The sequence below is a fragment of the Arachis ipaensis genome, chromosome B06 (assembly GCF_000816755.2).
Source record: "Arachis ipaensis cultivar K30076 chromosome B06, Araip1.1, whole genome shotgun sequence".
Taxonomy (NCBI): Eukaryota; Viridiplantae; Streptophyta; class Magnoliopsida; order Fabales; family Fabaceae; genus Arachis; species Arachis ipaensis.
In genome coordinates, this window is record NC_029790.2 from 84,332,340 (window position 1) to 84,354,298 (window position 21,959).

At 36.7% G+C, this 21,959-nt stretch overlaps 1 long non-coding RNA gene across 1 annotated transcript; it reads left to right on the forward strand.

Annotated features, from left to right (window-relative positions):
• On the forward strand, positions 6,734–10,614 carry LOC110263375. Its single transcript, XR_002348909.1, has 2 exons — positions 6,734–7,483; positions 8,368–10,614. It is a non-coding gene; the product is annotated as an uncharacterized LOC110263375 (long non-coding RNA).

Below are 21,959 nucleotides of genomic sequence, written 5' to 3' on the forward strand. Positions count from 1 at the left end.
TTCTCATGTTTAGTGCTTTCTTGGGGACAAGCAAGATTTAAGTTTGGTGTTGTGATGACAAGTCATCTTATGCTAGTTTTACAAGTATTTTCATATGTTTCATTAGGTTTTATGTACTTTCTTGCACAATAAGTAAGTGATTGGAGTGGATTTTCATGATTATTTTGAATCAATCAAACACCATTTATTTTACACAAAATCATAGGTTTTATGTTAGAATTAATTAATTTCATGAATGATGCAAAGACTTTGTGAATTTTGGTGAGACTTTGATTGGTTGTTTGGTTGCTTGTAGGTGAAGAAATGAAGAAAATGGGGAAGCAATCAGGGAAGCGTTACGTTCAAATAGAGAACGCCACGCTTAGGAAACACAAACAGCTAGCATTCACTTTGGAAGTGAGCGCCACGTTCACTTTCTTAACTTTCTCGTAAATTTCAGCTTGGAGCAAAGGACTTATGCTATCCGTACAGCGTAGGTGGCGCTCAAAATGGTAACACAGCGGTCACTAAGTGAATGCTAGTGAGGAAATAAGCGCACCAAATGGTGCTATGCTCAAAGAAGCAAATGTAGCACTCAAATAGAGAGCGCCAATGAGGAAAGCGCTGGGCAAGGAATTGAACGCACCAAGGAGGCCACGCATTAGGCAGCGCTCATTGTCCCAATGTAATGTTCACTGAGGTAACGCTAGTGAGGAGAAGCGTGCACCAAAGCGCACGTGAAGGAGCACGCCTAGGCTAATGAATGTAGCGCTTATGAAGTGCACAGAGCGCTCCACTGGAAGGAGCACCAGACACCCCTGACCCACTTTCATTCAAGGCCAAATCAAAAAGCCCACTCCAAGTTTTAATGACTGAAAATAGAAAGTGTATAAATAGGAGCAAGTTTGATTTAAGAGAGGACTTTTTGAGCTCTTTTTATTTTTCCTTTCTATAATTTTAGAATTTGGGGAATTGGGATCAGATCTAAGTTTGTTTTCTGTGTTCATTTTTCTTTTCTTCTGCAACTTCTATTTTCTGTTTTGGGTTTTGAACTCAGATTGAAGAACTCCACTGAAATTCTTCATCTGAGAATCATCTTTTACTTTTCCTTTTTATAGTTCTAAGAATTGGAAATTGGATCTCAATCTTCTTATCTATTTTCATTATATTTCTTCTGTAATTCCTTCTTTACTTTTTGGTCAAGAGAGTAATTGAGATCTAGATTTGCTTGCTGTTCTTGTTTCTCTCCTGCAATTGTCAAATTTCTCTTTTAGGATTTCATAATTGAGCTAAGCTTTCTTGCTGTTTTGATTTTTCTGCAATTTTTTATTTCTGTTTTAGTTCTTCTGCAATTTCTTGTCATCTCATACTTCTTTAATCCACTGCACTTCTATTTTCTAGTTCAACTTGAATCCCAATACCCAAATCCCTTTACTCTTAGTGCAATTTAAGTTTTTTGTAAATTTAGATTCAGAAAATTTCATTACCTTGCACTTTAAGTTTCAGTTATTTACCTTTCTTGCAATTTAAGTTTCTGCTCTTTTACTTTCTTGCACTTTAAGTTTTTGCAATTTACTTCTTTTGCACTTTAAGATTTTGTCAATTTACCTTCTCCCTTTTATTTTCTTGCAATTCTACTTCTGTTAATCAAGCTTCACTCAAATCTTCAAATATTCGCTTAACTAAATTCATCACCATACTAAAGTTGCTCAATCCATCAATCCCTGTGGGATTGACCTCACTCTTGTGAGTTATTACTACTTGATGCGATGCGGTACACTTGCCGGTGAGTTTGTGTGGAATCGTTTTTCCCTCATCAATCATCTGACAAATTAACTCTGTTCATCACATTAAGACGAACCTGTCTGACAAACACCCACGTCTGTTTGGGTTCGTGTGAATACGTGACTAGAAAGCACGAGCCAACAGCTATGTTTATACATCTCTCAGACGGTTAATCCATGACTTTGTTGGAGACTTCTCGAGACACCAGTTCAGCTGATTTCTGCGGAGATTAGGGTCTCCGTGATATAGGCTAGAATCCAAAGAAGCAGCGTTCTCTGATCCGGAAGATTTGACCTTGTGTGTTGCGCTTTGAGTAGGATCACCAGGAGAATGACTTGCTAGCACTTCACCCTTCGTCAGATTGGATGACCACGGCCAATGGTGTTTAATCTGTAGTAGAGGAGATCAATGACCACGGCCCATGGCGTTGGTCACATACAGCCTGCCATAGAAGAAGATCATTCACAAGCAGAGAAGATAGTAGTACCAGAGTTAATTCAAACAGACAAAGCAACTCCAATACTTCAACATATTCCTATTGCTGAATCCAAAAGTCCTAATACAATTCCATATCCAACAACTTTCTGATCTGCCCGACTAAGACCTGCAAGATAACCATAGCTTGGTTCAAACCACAATCCTCTTGGGATCGACCCTGACTCACTCAGGTATTACTTGGACGACCCAGTGCACTTGCTAGTACAACAGTACGAAGGTATGGGGATTTATGCTACCAAGTTGTTATAAGTTGATAATAGTATGAAAAATATATTTTATGGTAACTTGAGTCTTATGAATTGAATTGAACTATTTGGATGAATGTGATTATTTATCGGATGATTTATTGAATTATTGTGGAAGCTGGTTTTTCTAATTTGATATCGTGGAAGCTGGTTTTTCTTATTTGATGTTTTAGTTGGTAGAGTTGGTCGTTGTTGCACTGATTTCTTGAATTTGATTCCTGGATTATGATAGGATGATTTGAGAGTATTGGAATTGGTTTGTTTGTTTTATCAAAAATGATTCTGAGAATTGGATATGATTCGAGATATGAGAATGGTTTGATTTTTAATTGGTTTATTTTATAAATGTTTTGATATTAGAAATAGTTTTGATTTATTGGAAATGATTTTGCTGTTGAAATTGGTTTGATTTACTGGAAACAATTTGAAAGGTGTTTGAGAAATGGTTTGGACGGGACCTGAGAAGGGTGACAAAGTCCGAATTTTAGTAGAAGTGTTCTCGAAATTTTTAGAAGAATTTTGAAAAGTTTTATTTTGGTTGATTTGGATTGAAGAATTGTTTTATTTGATTTCGATTAATTTAAGAAAAGAATGAATTATGTTTGAGTTTAAATGATTTGGTTTTGAAAATGGTTTGGTTGTAGCAAACTTTCATTCCAAAATAACAAGGTCTACTAGTGTGATCCTTCCTACACTGCTTACACGTCGGACCGTTCTAAATCTCCTGAGGTTGCTTACCAGCATTCTGTCTTTGATTTATTTCCATTCCCAGCAGTAGAGCACGTAGGAAAGTTTCTAACTTGTTGATTTCCTCGCATAGGTACTACCGGCGCCTCAAAATTAACTTTCTGCCATATCGCATGCCTATGGAAATTATTAAAATTTCTCAGTGGTAAGCTCAGATGACTCATCCTTGATGCTACCATCCTATTTTCACAGTCTTTGTAACGACCCAATTTCTTGTACGTCATGACCATACTAGAAACTGAGCGCTACCAACTTCTCTTCCTAATTATTATCTATTATTTATTATATGAGCCTGATTCGTTGTTAAAAGCGTAGTTATTTTGCGAGGTACTTTTTTTTTTTGAAAACGTTTGGCTTAATAAACAGAATCATTCATAATCAGTTCATAAATAGTAACAGATAAAACATTTATAAACAACCACACATAAATACATCATAAGTAGTTAACAATATTTGGTGATCCAGCCATTATTAGAGTATAGACTTTTAGTTAGAACACCCCTAGATATAGCTAGATAATAATTATATACATATATATACATACAACATCCCAGGCCCTGACCTGTTCAAGAAGTCCCTAAGCTGGTGCCCAGGCTAGCCTAGACTCTATACTCACCTAGTCCCTCTAAACTACTAAAGCGAGGGAAAGTACGTTCTAAGTCTTCAAAACTCAAGTCAGGTGGAACATCATCTACTACTCCTCTACACGATCAGTCATTGCCATATGACGTCTCTCTGGTACCTTGTAAAGTAGCCACATAATAGGAGTCTCGTACACAGGATTTAAGTTAAAGCTTGCATACAAACGGGGTGCAGACATTGGCTGGTCTCATAGTATATACATATAAATAGATAACAGAGTTCACTCTAGACTCAGAAGACTACCTAGAGCGGAATTCTCTTTGCAAAATGATCATCAACGAACTACCGAAGGGTACTCTTGCTTCCATCTGAAGGGGGAAGGGAGAGAGACGGGGTAAGAACTGGGGAGTTCTTAGTAGAGTCGGGGTTATTAGTTAAGTTCATTAATTCTTTGTTGTTTCGCAGACGAATAGCATAACACAGTGAAGTAAAAAATAGGAAATATAGATAAATAGAGAAATTAGAGAAAACAAAAAGCAAAACACAAACAAAAGAATACAAAAAAAATAAAACATAGACACAGAGAATAGAATACAAACAAAGAAAGCATACATTCATACAACAAACATAACAGAAGAAATGCACAACCAATTATGATGCATGTCTAGCCCTAGTGCAGGTAATGAGCTCATTTGTCGGTTACATACCCGCTTCGGACGTTACCCAGCAACCTCTGTCTGCTGTTGGCAATATCCACTGCATGCAACCTTTGTCTTGCACGGTATCCACTACAAGCAACCTTTGTCTTGCATGGCGGCACTTATTAGCCGATATACGCCCAACACACTCGCTGTAAGCAACCTCTGTCTTACAGGAGCACAACACACTCACTGTAAGCAACCTCTGTCTTACAGGAGCACACTGATCTCAATACCTCTGTAAGCAACCTCTGTCTTACAGTAAAGCATTATTGCAAGGTATCCCAGGAAAGCATTCTCAGTGGTTGTACCACCATCTATCTGACTGCCTCAATGCAGTAGATGAACACACAAAAATCTCTAAAGTTTCTTTAATGCAACAAATGACCTTTCAACAGGCCCTCTACTTGTTCTCTATTCTCTTTATCATATTACTCTTTTCTCTTTGTCTTTTTACTCTGCTCTGATTACTCTTTTCTCTGTATCTCTTTACTCTGCTCTGGTTTCTCTGCTTAACGTATGTATTTAAAGCTTATGTAAATTTCGGTATGAATAGTTAGCCTGTCCCAAGTATAGGTTCATTAAGTCTATACTAAAATAGTTTAACTTTTCATATAATACCTGATCTTAGGCGCAACTCAAATACTAACTATGTTGCTCCTAGTTTGTTCACTAATCTCTGTCTATTTTCCTGTTATTAAAACCTTACAGACTTCTTCTTCGATTTTCACTTCTTCTTTAACTTTTTATCTTTCCTTTATCTTTGCCTCACTAGTATGTTATTACCACTCCCTAAGTGTTTTATGAAGGTAATTATGAAATTCTGTGCTTAAAGTTGTCTTTCTAAAGCTTTTACGAAAAACTGCCTTTTCGCAATATTTTATTATTATTTATTATTTTATCATTAAATTTTCGAAATTTACCTTACCTTTACCTTTTAACCTTTAAAATTCACTTTTTACCACCTGTAACTTTTAATATTTCTATTTTAACCATCCTAACTTTTAGAAATTACAAAATAACCCCTCAAATACCAAAATAATTACTTCCTTGCCCTTTTATGGATCAAAAAGGTGTTCTTCATTCTTCTTCACCACACTCAAAGTGTTTTTCGTGTTCTTTATAAATTTTTCAAATTCTTTCTTTGTTTTCACCCGTTTTTCAATCTTTTCAGCAACCGATTTTTACCATAATTCAAAATAAATTAGCAGCCACTGAAACCCAATCTTTTCTACTTGATTTTAACACAAATTGAACCCCAATTTAAGGGTTAGGGTTTCGTTTTCCAGCTTCTCTAAGAACACAAACTCAAGGCTTGAATTTCATCAAATTTCATCAAAATTTCACCAAATTTTAACAAAAATCACTTATATAAATCATCAATTTCAATCACAGACAAACCATAACATAATCACACAACTCAAACACAATCAATCAAGATTAATTTCGTCAAACCCTACCTGGTTTTGCTACTCCAAATTCGATTATACTCTCAGGTGGTCCTTAAGCACTTTTTCCTCCTAAATCACATCAAGAACAACTTTAAATCCAAAAACCTTCAACTAACCGAATCTTACTCAGCATGTTAGGAAGGGATTTATCACCTTAAACTTGCTAGAAATTAACGTTTCTTGGCCCTCAATACAAGTTAAGCATGATTCCTAAGGAAGAACATCAAGAAAACATATGTTTAAGCATGTTTCCTTGAAACCGAAGCAAAAGGGAGACGGTGTAGCCAACTCACTTTGATTCCAGCCTTGATAAGTCATATGATCATGTAGAGAAAGAAGAGAGGGTCATTTTGGTTGGATTGAAATTTTGATTTGAGTTTTAGTTCAGCAGAAATCAAGCTTTAAAGATTTATGAGCCAAGAACTTTCTCTCCTTTTTCTCTTGATGATTTTCGGCCACAAGGAGCAAATGAACCAGCCTTGGGAGTTTTGGGGGTGTAGGGTGAGTTGTGATTGGTTGGCTTGGAGGTGGGTTAAAATAATATTAAAATATCTCAAGTGTATAACCACTAAAACTAGATATATCGAAACACTTGTAAAAATATCTCTAAAAATTCTTTTCTGAGCTACTAGCATAAATGAAACTGGTAACATATTTAATATGAGAATAGAACATGTATGATGAGGCATTAGCATTGCTAAAGTCATCAGAGAGTGCTGGTGCTAAGCTGCACCAGTAAACTGTGAACTCGGTTAAACCGATTTCCTGTTTTTGACTAAAACAGACCAGGTAACCTTATAATATCATCCAAGCATCTTCTAATACTAATATAATGATAATATTATTATCTCTCTTCTTTCATGAATCGTGTCCGGTTCGTCAAACAGAGACTATTTACGAAAACTAAAATCAAAACTCCTAACTGATACGGTTCAAAAACAAGGTTCTTCATGACTGCGTTATCGAGCTTGCCTCAGAAGAGGTTCTAGCTTAAGGATGACATAATGACAATGAGGATTGAGATGCTTGATAATACAGCAGAGGTGTTCCCGTTACTGATCTTCCGAAGAAATCCGTGCCTTCAGAAAAGATCTCGCGTACTCGAAAAACGGGGTTGTTACAGTCTTCCTTTAGCTAACTCTTATTGACAAGCTCCGCAAAATTGCATATTTCCAATGGTAACAACGAATCTATTATCTCATCTCAAAGTCCTCCTTCGTACTTCAAAGACTTCCATTCTTCAAAATCGTCTAGATTTCCCTGACAGATCTTAGAGAATCAGTACAGATCCTCAAATTTCCGTGTATACTCTGCCACTAACATATTCCATTGTTTCAACTGCATCAATTCCATCTCTTTAGCATCACGAATGGATCTATGAAAATACTTTTTGTAAAATTCCTCCTTAAAAGTATCCCAGACAGTCTCTCTTGACTCCTGCCGCAGCAAATGTTGCACTCCATGCCACCAGTGCTCAGCTTTCCCTTCCAACATATAGGTTGCAAACTCTACATGTTGTCCTTCTGGTGCATGTTACGCTTTTAACGAATTTTCAATACCTCGGAACCAGTTATCAGCTTCAATAGCCACCAGCGTTCCTCTAAACTTGCACGGATTTACTTTCAGAAAAGTTGCCAGCGTCATAGGGTTATCATGATTTCCAACACCTTCATTACCATTACAGTCTCTGTTGTGCTCACCATTACGTCCTCCATTACGATCTCGATTCCTATCTCCTAAATTGCTTGCATTGTAGCAGTTGCTGTTTCATGCTCAGCCTCAGCCATGGTGTTTACCGCAGTTATAAAAGTATTTGCATCCCTCATCGGATCATCTACAAGGTTTGCACCACGCCTACCATGTCCTCGTCTCTGTGCAGCCATCAAGATCCTGTTCACACCTTACATTCAATATTAAGGTGATCAGTCTTAACATCTAAGATAAAGTGTGAATAGTCTCTGAAATGGATATACATCGACATTCATGCAATATATATTATCAAAATATCCTAAATGCATGAAATACAACTTAGAGTATGCAATGAACCATGATTCAGTCTGCTCCTCAGGCTCTAAGTAGAACGAACTACTCTGATACCAAATTATAACGACCCAATTTTTAGTACGTCATGATCATACTGAAAATCAAGCGTCACTAACTTGCTTTCCTAAAAATTAACTAAATATTTATTATTAAGCCTGTAATCATATTAGTGCGCGATCAAATTTTCAGAAAAACCCTTTTCTTAAAAAGAAATAATTAAATAAGTACGATAAAATAACACAAATATCAGAGATAGAAATAATATAAATCATATATATATATATATATATATATATATATATATATATATATATATATATATTATCTTCCAACATATAGGTTGCAAACTCTACATGTTGTCCTTCTGGTGCATGTTACGCTTTTAACGAATTTTCAATACCTCGGAACCAGTTATCAGCTTCAATAGCCACCAGCGTTCCTCTAAACTTGCACGGATTTACTTTCAGAAAAGTTGCCAGCGTCATAGGGTTATCATGATTTCCAACACCTTCATTACCATTACAGTCTCTGTTGTGCTCACCATTACGTCCTCCATTACGATCTCGATTCCTATCTCCTAAATTGCTTGCATTGTAGCAGTTGCTGTTTCATGCTCAGCCTCAGCCATGGTGTTTACCGCAGTTATAAAAGTATTTGCATCCCTCATCGGATCATCTACAAGGTTTGCACCACGCCTACCATGTCCTCGTCTCTGTGCAGCCATCAAGATCCTGTTCACACCTTACATTCAATATTAAGGTGATCAGTCTTAACATCTAAGATAAAGTGTGAATAGTCTCTGAAATGGATATACATCGACATTCATGCAATATATATTATCAAAATATCCTAAATGCATGAAATACAACTTAGAGTATGCAATGAACCATGATTCAGTCTGCTCCTCAGGCTCTAAGTAGAACGAACTACTCTGATACCAAATTATAACGACCCAATTTTTAGTACGTCATGATCATACTGAAAATCAAGCGTCACTAACTTGCTTTCCTAAAAATTAACTAAATATTTATTATTAAGCCTGTAATCATATTAGTGCGCGATCAAATTTTCAGAAAAACCCTTTTCTTAAAAAGAAATAATTAAATAAGTACGATAAAATAACACAAATATCAGAGATAGAGATAATATACATCATATGATAATATACAGGTCATAAGTTAGCGTACAACCCTTCACATCTTGTTATTATATACATAATCAATACTCCGGGCCCTGGTCCATATAGGAAGCCCCTAAGCTGGCGTCTGAAAATTAGCCTAGTCAACTATACACATCCTACTCTCTCAACGAGTCTAATCAAAAGTGAGATACTAAACACAAAAGCTAGGCTAACACAAAAAACTCCCAAAAGTCACATCTTCAGCTTCCAAGCATCAACTGTCATCGTCGGAGAAAATCTCAATCATATCCGAACACTCCTCTGAATCCTCGTCCTTATCATCAGAAATCTCAATAATCTTAGGAAGGGTCCTAGCACTCGTACTCGTGCTCTGGCCCATACTCGTCGGTCCACTAATAGAGGTGGTGTGCAGATTCTCAGATGAAGGCTTAGATGAAGATAATGAGATCTGCTCTACAGGAATATCCCACTCAGGTATAGGCTTTGGAACATGCTTCTCCATAGGCTCAGACTCAGGGACCACCTGAGCCTCAGGCTGATCAGGGTGTTGATGCGGTATATATATGTCCATCATGGAATGAGTGAAACGGAGCATCAGGATGAAGCCAATGCAACGGAAACTCATAAGGTAAGTCAGGGTTGAAGAGCGGAGTGTTAATCGGGTGTCGAAAAGGGTGGTCGCGCAGAAGCTACATATGGGTCCTAATCTCTGTAGCTACTACGTAAAATCTATGTTGTACAAGATCCTCATATATAGGAATGGTCCATCTCATAGAATAGGATGCCCATCTCCATCTGATGGGGAAGGAAGGAAAGGGTAAGAACTGGGGAGTTCTTAGTAGGGTCGGGTGCAGTTAGTTAAGTCAATATTATCACAGTTCAATTAATTCACAACCAAATATACAAGCATCATAGAGAAATAGCCAGTCACAACAATTCAGAATACCATTAAGGAATGCACAAACATAAGAAGACAATCACAAACAATTTTACATTATCAAGTAAAATACAAATGCGCAGCAAGGATGATGCATGTCTAGTCCTATCGCAGGTAATGAGCTCATTTGTCAGTTTTGACCCACGCCCGACGCGATCCAACTCGCGAGTCGGATGAGGCTTTCCACTTACATACCCTTTGCAAGTTTCTACTTGCAGGCGCTGATTCTCCAGTTGAAGTATGTCGAACATGACCTCTGCAAGTACTTATAGGCGCTGATTCTCCAGCTAAAGCATGTGACCCCTTCTCCTGGCCATTCCATATTTACGGCCATCCCCACGCAATTATTCACATACAAAGCCCACGGCTTGTTAGCATTTATCCTTTGGCACCATAACCATACTATCATCACCCACTCGTGACTTTCCCATAATCACACATGCCGATTTATCTTCTCTTTTTCTTCAATCTTTTACTTATTTATCCTTAATAGTTTAAACTATCTTCAAACTGTTCTCTCACCATCCACAAAGTATTTTATGGAAAGAGAATCATAAGATTCTTAAGTTAACTTTGTGACTCCAAATCTTTTAAAAAAGTTATTCTCTTTTTTTTTTTAATTTTGTTCTATCTTACCTTTAATAATATCGATAATAATAATATCTTTACAAAATAATATTTCTAATAAATTAATAACAATAATAAATTTTCTTTAATAAATATAAAATAATTTATGTAATAAATAGGATTTATAACTTCCTTGAAGACTTAACTCTTTTAAGTTTTACTTCTAAACTTTTATTAATTATGTTTTAAACCTCAAATTTTTATTTATTTTACTTTTAACCCAACATTTTTAGAAAAATACTAATTAGCTCTTTGTTTATTATTATTTACAAAAGTAACTCTGAGTTTTTATAAAAATATCCGCTCATCCCCAAACACTTACTTTTTACTCAAAATACCTCTAAACTTATTTATTTATAAAATCATCCTCAATTTTTATCAAAACAAAATTTCATTCTCAAATTAATAATATTATCATGGTAACAAATACAGTTCTTTAAACTCAAAAATATCTTTTTATAATCAGTTCGAAAATATGTATATATAACTTTAAATCCATTTCGGAGCTTTACAATTACCGATTCTTTACAACGTTTAATTCAATCTCTCGGCCCTTTAATTACACAAAATTTTATTTGATTTTCAAAATAATCCTAGTCCTGAATTCATCAAAATAATTCGGTTCTTGGCTGCACTTAAACCGACCGAACCTCAAACTTATCACAAATATCAATATATCACAAAAACTCAACATAAATTCAATCAAATCCAATCAATAATCAATCACAACATCAATTCACATATCCAATACAAATTTAACTGGTGAGAAATTGCCAATACCCTACCTCTGTATGAAATCAAGATAATGGAAACTCCAGGAAAGCTTTTGACCAAACAACAAAAAAAGAAAACATCAGAAATCGGCTATGCTTCCTAGTACACTGATGAGCGGATAATTTATACGCTTTTTGGCATTGTTTTTAAGTAGTTTTTAGTATGTTTTAGTTACTTTTTATTATATTTTTATTACTTTTTATGCAAAAATCACATTTTTGGGCTTTACTATGAGTTTGTATGTTTTTCTATAATTTCAGGTATTTTCTGGCTGAAATTGAGGGACCTGAGTAAAAGTCTGATTCAGAGGCTGAGGAAGGACTGCAGATGCTGTTGGATTCTGACCCTCCTTCATGCGAAGTGGATTTTCTGGAGCTACAGAAGCCCAATTCGCGCGCTCTCAATTGCGTTGGAAAGTAGACATCTTGGGATTTCCAGCAATGTATAATAGTCTATACTTTGCTTGAGATTTGATAGCCCAAATTGGCATTTAAACGCCAGCCAGAGACCATTTTCTGGCGTAAAACGCCAGAACTGGCACCAAAACTGGAGTAAAACGCCCAAACTGGCATCCAAGCTGGCGTTTAACTATAGAAAAGGCCTATGCACTTGTAAAGCTCAATGCTCAGCCCAAGCATACACCAAGTGAGCCCGGAAAGTGGATTTCTGCACTATCTGCACATAGTTACTTATTTTCTGTAATCCTTAGTAACTAGTTTAGTATAAATGGCACTTTTTACTATTGTAATCGGGGGAGCTGATCTATCTTTGGACTTTTATGTTACATTTGGGAGGCTGGCCATTCGGCCATGCCTAGACCTTTTTCTCTTATGTATTTTCGACGGTGGAGTTTCTACACCTCATAGATTAAGGTGCGGAGCTCTACTGTTCTTCATGAATTAATGCAAGTACTATTGTTTCTCTTTTAATTCACGCTTACTTCTTCTCCAAGATATACTCTCGTACTTAATTCAGTTAAGTCAAAATGAAGGGGTGACCCATGACAATCACCCACTAACTTCGTTTCTCGCTTAGCCAAGATCCGCGTGCCTGACAACCACAAGCGGTCTACATGATGTTCAACGTAGTCATTGGACGACAGCCAGAGTATAGTCTCTTGGGTCTCTGATTCACGGACTGAGTCCGTGAGATTAGAACCTTCGTGGTATAGGCTAGAACCAATTGGCAGCATTCCTAAGATCCGGAAAGTCTAAACCTTGTCTGTGGTATTCCGAGTAGGATTTGGGACGGTATGACTGTGACGAGCTTCATACTCACAAATGTTGGGCGCAGTGACAGTGTGAAAAAGGATAGAGAGATCCTATTCTGACACAAGTGAGAACCGACAGATGATTAGCCGTGCGGTAGCTGTACCTGGTATTTTTCTTCCGAGACGAAAAATCTGACAGTTGATTAGCCGTGCAAAAACCGTACTTGGACCATTTTCACTGAGAGGATCATACAGCTTGCCATGGAAGGGAGCACACATGATTGGATGAAGACAATAGGAAAGCAGAGGTTCAGAAGCAACAAAGCATCTCCAAATGCTTATCTGAAATTCTCACCAATGAATTACATAAGTATCTTTATTTTAATTTACGTTTTATTTATCTTTCAATTATCAAAAATCATAACCAATCGAATCCGCCTTACTAAGATTTACAGGATGACTATAGCTTGCTTCAAGCCGACAATCTCCGTGGGATCGACCCTTACTCGCTTAAGGTATTACTTGGACGACCCAGTGCACTTGCTGGTTAGTTGTACCGGAGTTGTGAAAAGTGTGATCACAATTCCGTGCACCAAGTTTTTGGCGCCGTTACCGGGGATTGTTCGCGTTTGGACAACTGACGGTTCATCTTGTTGCTTAGATTAGGTAATTTTATTTTATGTTTAAGCTTTTTAATTTTAATTTCGAAAAAAATGTAGTTTTCAAAAAATTCATAAAAAATTTTTTAAGAATGAATTCTAGAGCTTCATGAGATAAGTTGAAGCCTGGCTGACTGTTAAGCCATGTCTAATCTTTTGGATTGAGGTTTCCACTTTTCACTGTAGAAAGGACATGTCTGTATTTGTTTTGCTAAAGCTTGGCTGGTCATTTGGCCATATCCAATTCTTTTGGACCGAACCTTTAGATTAACATTGCATGAATCTTGGAATTCTTATTAAAAATTTTTGAATTTCTTTAATTTCTATTTCCAAAAATTTTTCAAAAAATATACAAAAAAAATTTAATAAAATCATAAAATCAAAAAATTTTGTGTTCCTTGTTTGAGTCTTGTGTCAAATTTTAAGTTTGGTATCAATTGTAGACATTCAAAGTGTTCTTGCATGCATTATTTGTTTTTATCTTAAATTTTTATGTCATGTGTCATTTTGTTGTTTTTCTCTTTCTTCATTAATCCAAAAAAATTCAAAAATAAGATCTTTTCTTTATTTTACTCATAAATTTTGAAATTTTGAGTTGACTTGGTCAAAAATTTTTAAAATTTAGTTTCTTGTTAGTCAAGTCATCAACTTTAATTTTAAAAATCAAATCTTTTTAATTTCTTTTTCAATTCTTTTTTCAAAATAAATTTCAATCATATCTGTTTTAAAATTTTAATTTCAAAATCTTTTTCTAACTTCTTATCTTTTCAAAATTTATTTTCAAATATTTTTCAATTAACAACTTGACTTGTTTGTTTTAATTTAAAAAAAAAAGTTTACTATTTCTTATCTTTTTTAAAACCACCTAACTACTTTTCTCTCTCATTAATTTCAAAAACTAACTAACAAATTTTCCAAAAAATCTTCTTAATTAATTAATTTATTTAGTTTTCAATTTACTTTTATTTCTTTTCTTAAATTTCGAATTCTAACTTACAATTAAAATAAAAACAAAATATTTTTCTTTTCTTTTATCTAATAATTCGAACCCTCTCTCTCTCTCTCTCTCTGTGTTCGAATTTCTTCTTCTTCCTTCTTCATTCTATTCTTCTTCTCCTCTGACACATAAAGGAATCTCTATACTGTGACAAAGAGGACTCCTCTTCTTTTCTGTTCTCTTCTTTTTCATATGAGCAGGAACAAGGATAAGGAAATTCTTGTTGAAGCTGATCCTGAACCTGAAAGGACTCTGAAGAGGAAGCTAAGAGAAGCTAAATCACAACACTTCGGAGAGGACCTTACAGAAAATTTTGAAAAAGAAGCAGACATGGCAGCCGAACCCAACAACAATGGTGGAGATGCAAGGAAGATGCTTGGTGACTTTATTGCACCAACTTCCGACTTCTATGGAAGAAGCATCTCAATTCCTGCAATTGGAGCGAACAATTTTGAGCTTAAGCCTCAATTAATTTCTCTAATGCAGCAGAATTGCAAGTTTCATGGATTTCCATTGGAAGATCCTCATCAGTTCTTAGCTGAATCCTTGCAAATCTGTGACACTGTGAAGACCAATGGGGTTGATCCCGAGGTCTACAGACTTATGCTTTTCCCCTTTGCTGTAGGAGACAGAGCTAGGATATGGTTGGACTCACAACCTAAAGAAAGCCTGAACTCTTGGGAAAAGTTAGTCAATGCTTTTTGGGCCAAATTCTTTCCACCTCAAAAGATGAGCAATCTTAGAGTGGAAGTCCAAACCTTCAGACAGAAGGAAGGTGAATCCCTCTATGAAGCTTGGGAAAAATACAAGTAATTGATCGGAAGGTGTCCTTCTGACATGCTTTCAGAATGGAGCATCTTATGTATATTCTATGATGGTCTGTCTGAATTGTCCATGATGTCATTGGACCACTCTGTTGGTGGATCTCTTCATCTGAAGAAAACACCTGCAGAAGCCTAGGAACTCATAGAAATGGTTGCAAATAACTAGTTCATGTATACTTCTGAAAGAAATCCTGTGAGTAATAGGATGACTCAAAAGAAAAGAGTTCTTGAGACTGATACTCTAAATGCCATATTGGCTCAGAACAAAATATTGACTCAGCAAGTCAATATGATTTTTCAGAATCTGACTGGAATGCAAGCTGCATCGGGCAGTACTAAAGAAGCTTCCTTTGAAGGAGAAGCTTATAACCCTGAGAATCCTGGAATGAAAGAAGTGAATTACATGGGAGAAGCCTATGGAAACACTTACAATCCTTCATGGAAGAATCATCCTAATTTCTCATGGAAGGATCAGCAGAAGCCTAATCAAGGCTTCAATAATAATAATGGTGGGAGAAATAGGTTTGGCAATAGTAAGCCATTTCCATCATCTTCTCAGCAATAGACAGAAAATTCTAAGCAGAGCCTCTCTGACTTAGCAACTATAGTCTCTGATCTATCTAAGACCACTCTCAGTTTCATGACTGAAACAAGGTCCTCCATCAGAAATTTGGAGGCACAAGTGGTTCAGCTGAGTAAAAGAGTTACTGAAACTCCTCCTAGTACTCTCCCAAGCAATACAGAAGAGAATCCCAAAAGAGAGTGCAAGGCCATAACTATACCCAAAGTGGCCAAACCTAGAGAGAGTAAAAAGGCAGTGATTTCCAGTGAGGAAGACCTTGCTCGACGTCCACTGACCAATAAGGAGTTCTCTATTGAGGAACTAAAGGAATCTGAGGCTCATATAGAGACCATAGAGATTCCATGGAACTTAATACTGCAGTTCATGAGCTCTGATGAAGATTCTTCCTCTGATGAGGATGAAGATATTGTTAAAGGGCAAGTAGCTCGGTATCTAGGAGCAATCATGAAACTGAATGCCTTGGTTCAACAGAAATTACCTCAGAAGAAACCGGATCCCAGAAAGTTCTTAATACCTTGTACCATAGGCACCATGACCTTTGAGAAGGCTCTGTGTGACCTGGGGTCAAGAATCAACCTCATGTCACTCTCTGTAATGGAGAAACTAAGGATCTTTGAGGTACAAGCTGCAAGAATCTCACTAGAGATGGCAGACAAATCAATGAAACAGGCTTATGGACTTGTAGAGGATGTCTTAATGAAGGTTGAAGGCCTTTACATCCCTGCTGACTTCATAATCCTAGACACTGGGAAGGATGAGGATGAATCCATCATCCTTGGAAGACCCTTCCTAGCCACAGCAAGAGCTGTGATTGATGTGGACAGAGGAGAGTTAGTCCTTCAATTGAATGATGACTACCTTGTGTTTAAGGCTCAAGGATCTTCTTCTATAATCATGGAGAGGAAGCGTGAAAAGCTTCTCTCAATACAGAGTCAAACAGAGCCCCACACTCAACTTCTAAGTTTGGTGTTGGGAGGCCACCATTAAGCTCTGAGTCTCTGTGAAGCTCTCTAAGAGCTCACTGTCAAGCTATTGACGTTAAAGAAGCGCCTATTGGGAGGCAACCCAATCTTATTTATCTATGTTACTTACTTTTTCATTTCATTTTCCATTGTTATGTTATGTTTTCTTTAGGTTGATGATCATGTGGAATCATAAAAACGGCTGCAGAATTAAAGCGAAATAAAAAACAGCATCAAAAACAGCACACCCTGGAGGATAGGCTTATTGGCGTTTAAACGCCAGTAAAGATAGCAGAATGGACGTTTAACGCCCATGCAGGCAGCATTCTGGGCGTTCAGAAAAACGCCCAGTAAAGAAGGATTCCTGGCGTTTAACGCCAGTCAGGTATCTAGCTGGGCGTTAAACACCCAAAGAGGCAGTCAAGTGGGCGTTAAACGCCGGAATGGATAGCATTCTGGGCGTTTAACGCCAGGATGACACAAGGGAGGTAAATTTGTTTCCAATTCGATTTTTTTTCAATTTTTCATGTTTTAATTCATAATTTTTTGCATCAAACATATTTTAAACGTTCATCTTTCAATTTCTATTTCCAAAAAATTAATAATCTTTCCAAATCTTTTTTGGGAGGCCACCATTAAGCTCTGAGTCTCTGTGAAGCTCTCTAAGAGCTCACTGTCAAGCTATTGACGTTAAAGAAGCGCCTATTGGGAGGCAACCCAATCTTATTTATCTATGTTACTTACTTTTTCATTTCATTTTCCATTGTTATGTTATGTTTTCTTTAAGTTGATGATCATGTGGAATCATAAAAACGGCTGCAGAATTAAAGCAAAATCAAAAACAGCATCAAAAATAGCACACCCTGGAGGATAGACTTACTGGCGTTTAAACGCCAGTAAGGATAGCAGAATGGACGTTTAACGCCCATGCAGGCAGCATTCTGGGCGTTCAGAAAAACGCCCAGTAAAGAAGGATTCCCGGCGTTTAACGCCAGTCAGGTATCTAGCTGGGCGTTAAACACCCAAAGAGGCAGTCAAGTGGGCGTTAAACGCCGGAATGGATAGCATTCTGGGCGTTTAACGCCAGGATGACACAAGGGAGGTAAATTTGTTTCCAATTCGATTTTTTTTTCAATTTTTCATATTTTATTTCATAATTTTTTGCATCAAACATATTTTAAACGTTCATCTTTCAATTTCTATTTCCAAAAAATTAATAATCTTTCCAAATCTTTTTAATTCTTTTTCAATTCTTTTCAAATTCCTTCCAAAACGTTTTCAAAACTTACATATCTTTTCAAATTCTTCTCAACTCTTTCTAATTTTTCTTGTATACATTAATAAGTTTTCAAAATTAATTGCATCATTCTTCTTCTACTCCCTTCTATCTTATTTTGCTCGAGGACAAGCAAAATTTTTAAGTTTGGTGTGGAAAAGCTCAGCTTTTTGTTTTTCCATAACCATTAATGGCACCTAAGGCCGGAGAAACCTCAAGGAAGAGGAAAGGGAAGACAGTTGCTTCCAACTCCGAGTCATGGAAGATGGAGAGATTGATCTCAAAAGCCCATCACTAGAAAGAGGATGGAACAAACAAGAGAGCCCACTCATGGACCTCAACAAGAGCACTACATTATCCTCCATAAAATCAGAGTGGACCAAAAGGCCATGAGAGAGGAGCAACAAAGGCAAGGAAGAGACATAGAGGAGTTCAAGAACTCCATTAGTTCTTCAAGAGGAAGAAGAAGCCACCATCACTAAGGTGGACCCGTTCTTTAATCTCCTTGTTATTTGTTTTTCTGTTTTCGGTTTCTATGCTCTATGTTTTGTCTATGTTTGTGTCTTCATTACATGATCATTAGTGTTTAGTGTCTATGTCTTAAAGCTATGAATGTTCCATGAATCTTTCACCTTTCTTAAATAAAAAATGTTTTTTGAAAAAGAAAAAAAAGTACATGAATTTCGAATTCTATCTTGAAAATAGTTTAATTAATTTGATGTGGTGGCAATACTTTTTGTTTTCTGAATGAATGTTTGAACAGTGCATATTTTTTATAGTGAAGTTTATGAATGTTAAAATTGTTAGCTCTTGAAAGAATAATGAAAAAAGAGAAATGTTATTAATAATCTGAAAAATCATAAAATTGATTCTTGAAGCAAAGAAAAAGCAGTGAAAAACACAAAGCTTGCGAAAAAAATTGGCAAAAAATAAAGAAAAAGAAAGAAAAAGAAAAAGCAAGCAGAAAAAACCAATAGCTCTTTAAACCAAAAGGCAAGAGCAAAAAGCCAATAACCCTTTAAACTAAAAGGCAAGAGTGAAATGGATCCAAGGCTTTGAGCATTAATGGATAGGAGGGCCCAAATGAATAAAATCTTGGCCTAAGCAGCTAAATCAAGCTGTCCCTAACCATGTGCTTGTGGCGTGAAGGTGTCAAGTGAAAAGCTTGAGACTGAGCGGTTAAAGTCGTGGTCCAAAGCAAAAAAGAGTGTGCTTAAGAACTCTGTGCACCTCTAACTGGAGACTCTAGCAAAGCTGAGTCACAATCTGAAAAGGTTCACCCAGTTATGTGTCTGTGGCATTTATGTATCCGGTGGTAATACTGGAAAATAAAATGCTTAGGGTCACGGCCAAGACTCATAAAGTAGCTGTGTTCAAGAATCAACATACTGAACTAGGAGAATCAATAACACTATCTGAATTCTGAGTTCCTATGGATGTCAATCATTCTGAACATCAAAGGATAAAGTGAGATGCCAAAACTGTTCAGAAGCAAAAATCTACTAGTCCCGCTCATCTAATTGGAACTAAGCATAATTGATAATTTTGAAATTTATTGCATTTTCTCTTCTTTTTATCCTATTTTATTTTTAGTTGCTTGGGGACAAGCAACGATTTAAGTTTGGTATTGTGATGAGCGGATAATTTATACGCTTTTTGGCATTGTTTTTAAGAAGTTTTTAGTATGTTTAGTTACTTTTTATTATATTTTTATTAGTTTTTATACAAAAGTCACATTTCTGGGCTTTACTGTGAGTTTGTGTGTTTTTCTGTAATTTCAGGTATTTTCTGGCTGAAATTGAGGGACCTGAGCAAAAGTCTGATTCAGTGGCTGAGAAAGGACTGCAGATGCTGTTGGATTCTGACCCTCCTGCACGCGAAGTGGATTTTATGGAGCTACAGAAGCCCAATTGGCGCACTCTCAATTAGGTTGGAAAGTAGACATCTTGAACTTTTCAGCAATGTATAATAGTCCATACTTTGCCCGAGATTTGATGGTCCAAACTGGCGTTTAAACGTCAGCCAGAGACCCTTTTCTGGCGTAAAACGCCAGAACTGGCACCAGAACTGGAGTTAAACGCCCAAACTAGCATCCAAGCTGGCTTTTAACTCTAGAAAAGGCCTATGCACGTGTAAAGCTCAATGCTCAGTCCAAGAACACACCAAGTGGGCCCCGGAAGTGGATTTCTGCACTATCTGCACTTAGTTACTTATTTTCTGTAATCCTTAGTAACTAGCTTAGTATAAATAGCACTTTTTACTATTATAATCGGGGGAGCTGATCTATCTTTGGAGTTTTATGTTACATTTGGGAGGCTGGTCATTCGGCTATGCCTAGACCTTTTTCTCTTATGTATTTTATACGGTGGAGTTTCTACACCTCATAGATTAAGGTGCGGAGCTCTACTGTTCTTCATGAATTAATGCAAGTACTATTTTTTCTTTTTCAATTCACGCTTACTTCTTCTCCAAGATATACTATCGTACTTAATTCAGTTAAGTCAGAATGAAGGGATGACCCGTGACAATCACCCACTACTTTCGTTACTCGCTTAGCCAAGATCCGCGTGCCTGACAACCACAAGCGGTCTACATGATGTTCAACGTAGTCATTGGGCGACAGCCGGAGTATAGTCTCTTGGGTCTCTGATTCACGGACCGAGTCCGTGAGATTAGAACCTTCGTGGTATAGGCTAGAACCAATTAGCAGCATTCCTGAAATCCGAAAAGCCTAAACCTTGTCTGTGCTATTCCGAGTAGGATCTGGGACGGGATGACTGTGATGAGCTTCAAACTCACGAATGTTGGGCGCAGTGACAGTGTGCAAAAGGATAAAGAGATCCTATTCCGACACAAGTGAGAACCGACAGATGATTAGCCGTGCAGTAGCTGTACATGGTATTTTTCATCCGAGACGAGAAATCCGACAGTTGATTAGCCGTGCAGAAACCATACTTGGACCATTTTCACTGAGAGGATCATACAGCTTACCATGGAAGGGAGCACGCATGATTGGATGAAGACAATAGAAAAGCAGAGGTTCAGAAGCAACAAAGTATCTCCAAACGCTTATCTAAAATTCCCACCAATGAATTACATAAGTATGATTATTTTAATTTACATTTTATTTATCTTTCAATTATCAAAAATCATAACCAATCGAGTCCGCTTGACTAAGATTTACAGGATGACCATAGCTTGCTTCAAGCTGACAATCTCCGTGGGATCGACCCTTACTCGCGTAAGGTATTACTTGGACGACCCAGTGCACTCGCTGGTTAGTTGTACCGGAGTTGTGAAAAGTGTGATCATAATTTCGTGCACCATACACCAACCGGGCGAACGATCAAACTTAGGGAAAACTTTACCGTCAGCTTCTCCCGAACAAAAGTAAAGTCAACGTGTAGAGAAGGAAGATACGAACATTTTAGTTGGATTAGATTTTTTATTGGAGTTACGAATCATAAAAAATCGAAGCCAGAAGTTTGATTTTCATGAAAAACACGTTCTTCTCACTGTTAGCCTTCTTTCCTTCTTTTATTTCCAAGTTCGGTAAGAATGATGATGATTAAAGGCTGATGGTGATAAATGATGATTTACGATGTTAAAGCATGGCTAGGTGTCACGGTTATATATATATATATAAGCCACGTTTTCATTTCTTTTCTTTTGTTTCCTTAATGCATTCGTCCAAAATGAATGGAACTAAGGAAATGATAACATTAGATGATGATTATTGGCTAGGTATCAAGTTTTAGAGCTTTTGAGTCTGCGATTCAAGTTATAAATATCTTAAGCGAATAATTATGAAAACTGGATATATTAAAACACATATAATAATAATATATGTATAGGGTTTATGAGTTACTAATATAAATGACGTTAGTAACTTAAGGATGAAAGATATTTGGTGAAGCATTAACAACTTTAAACTCACCAGA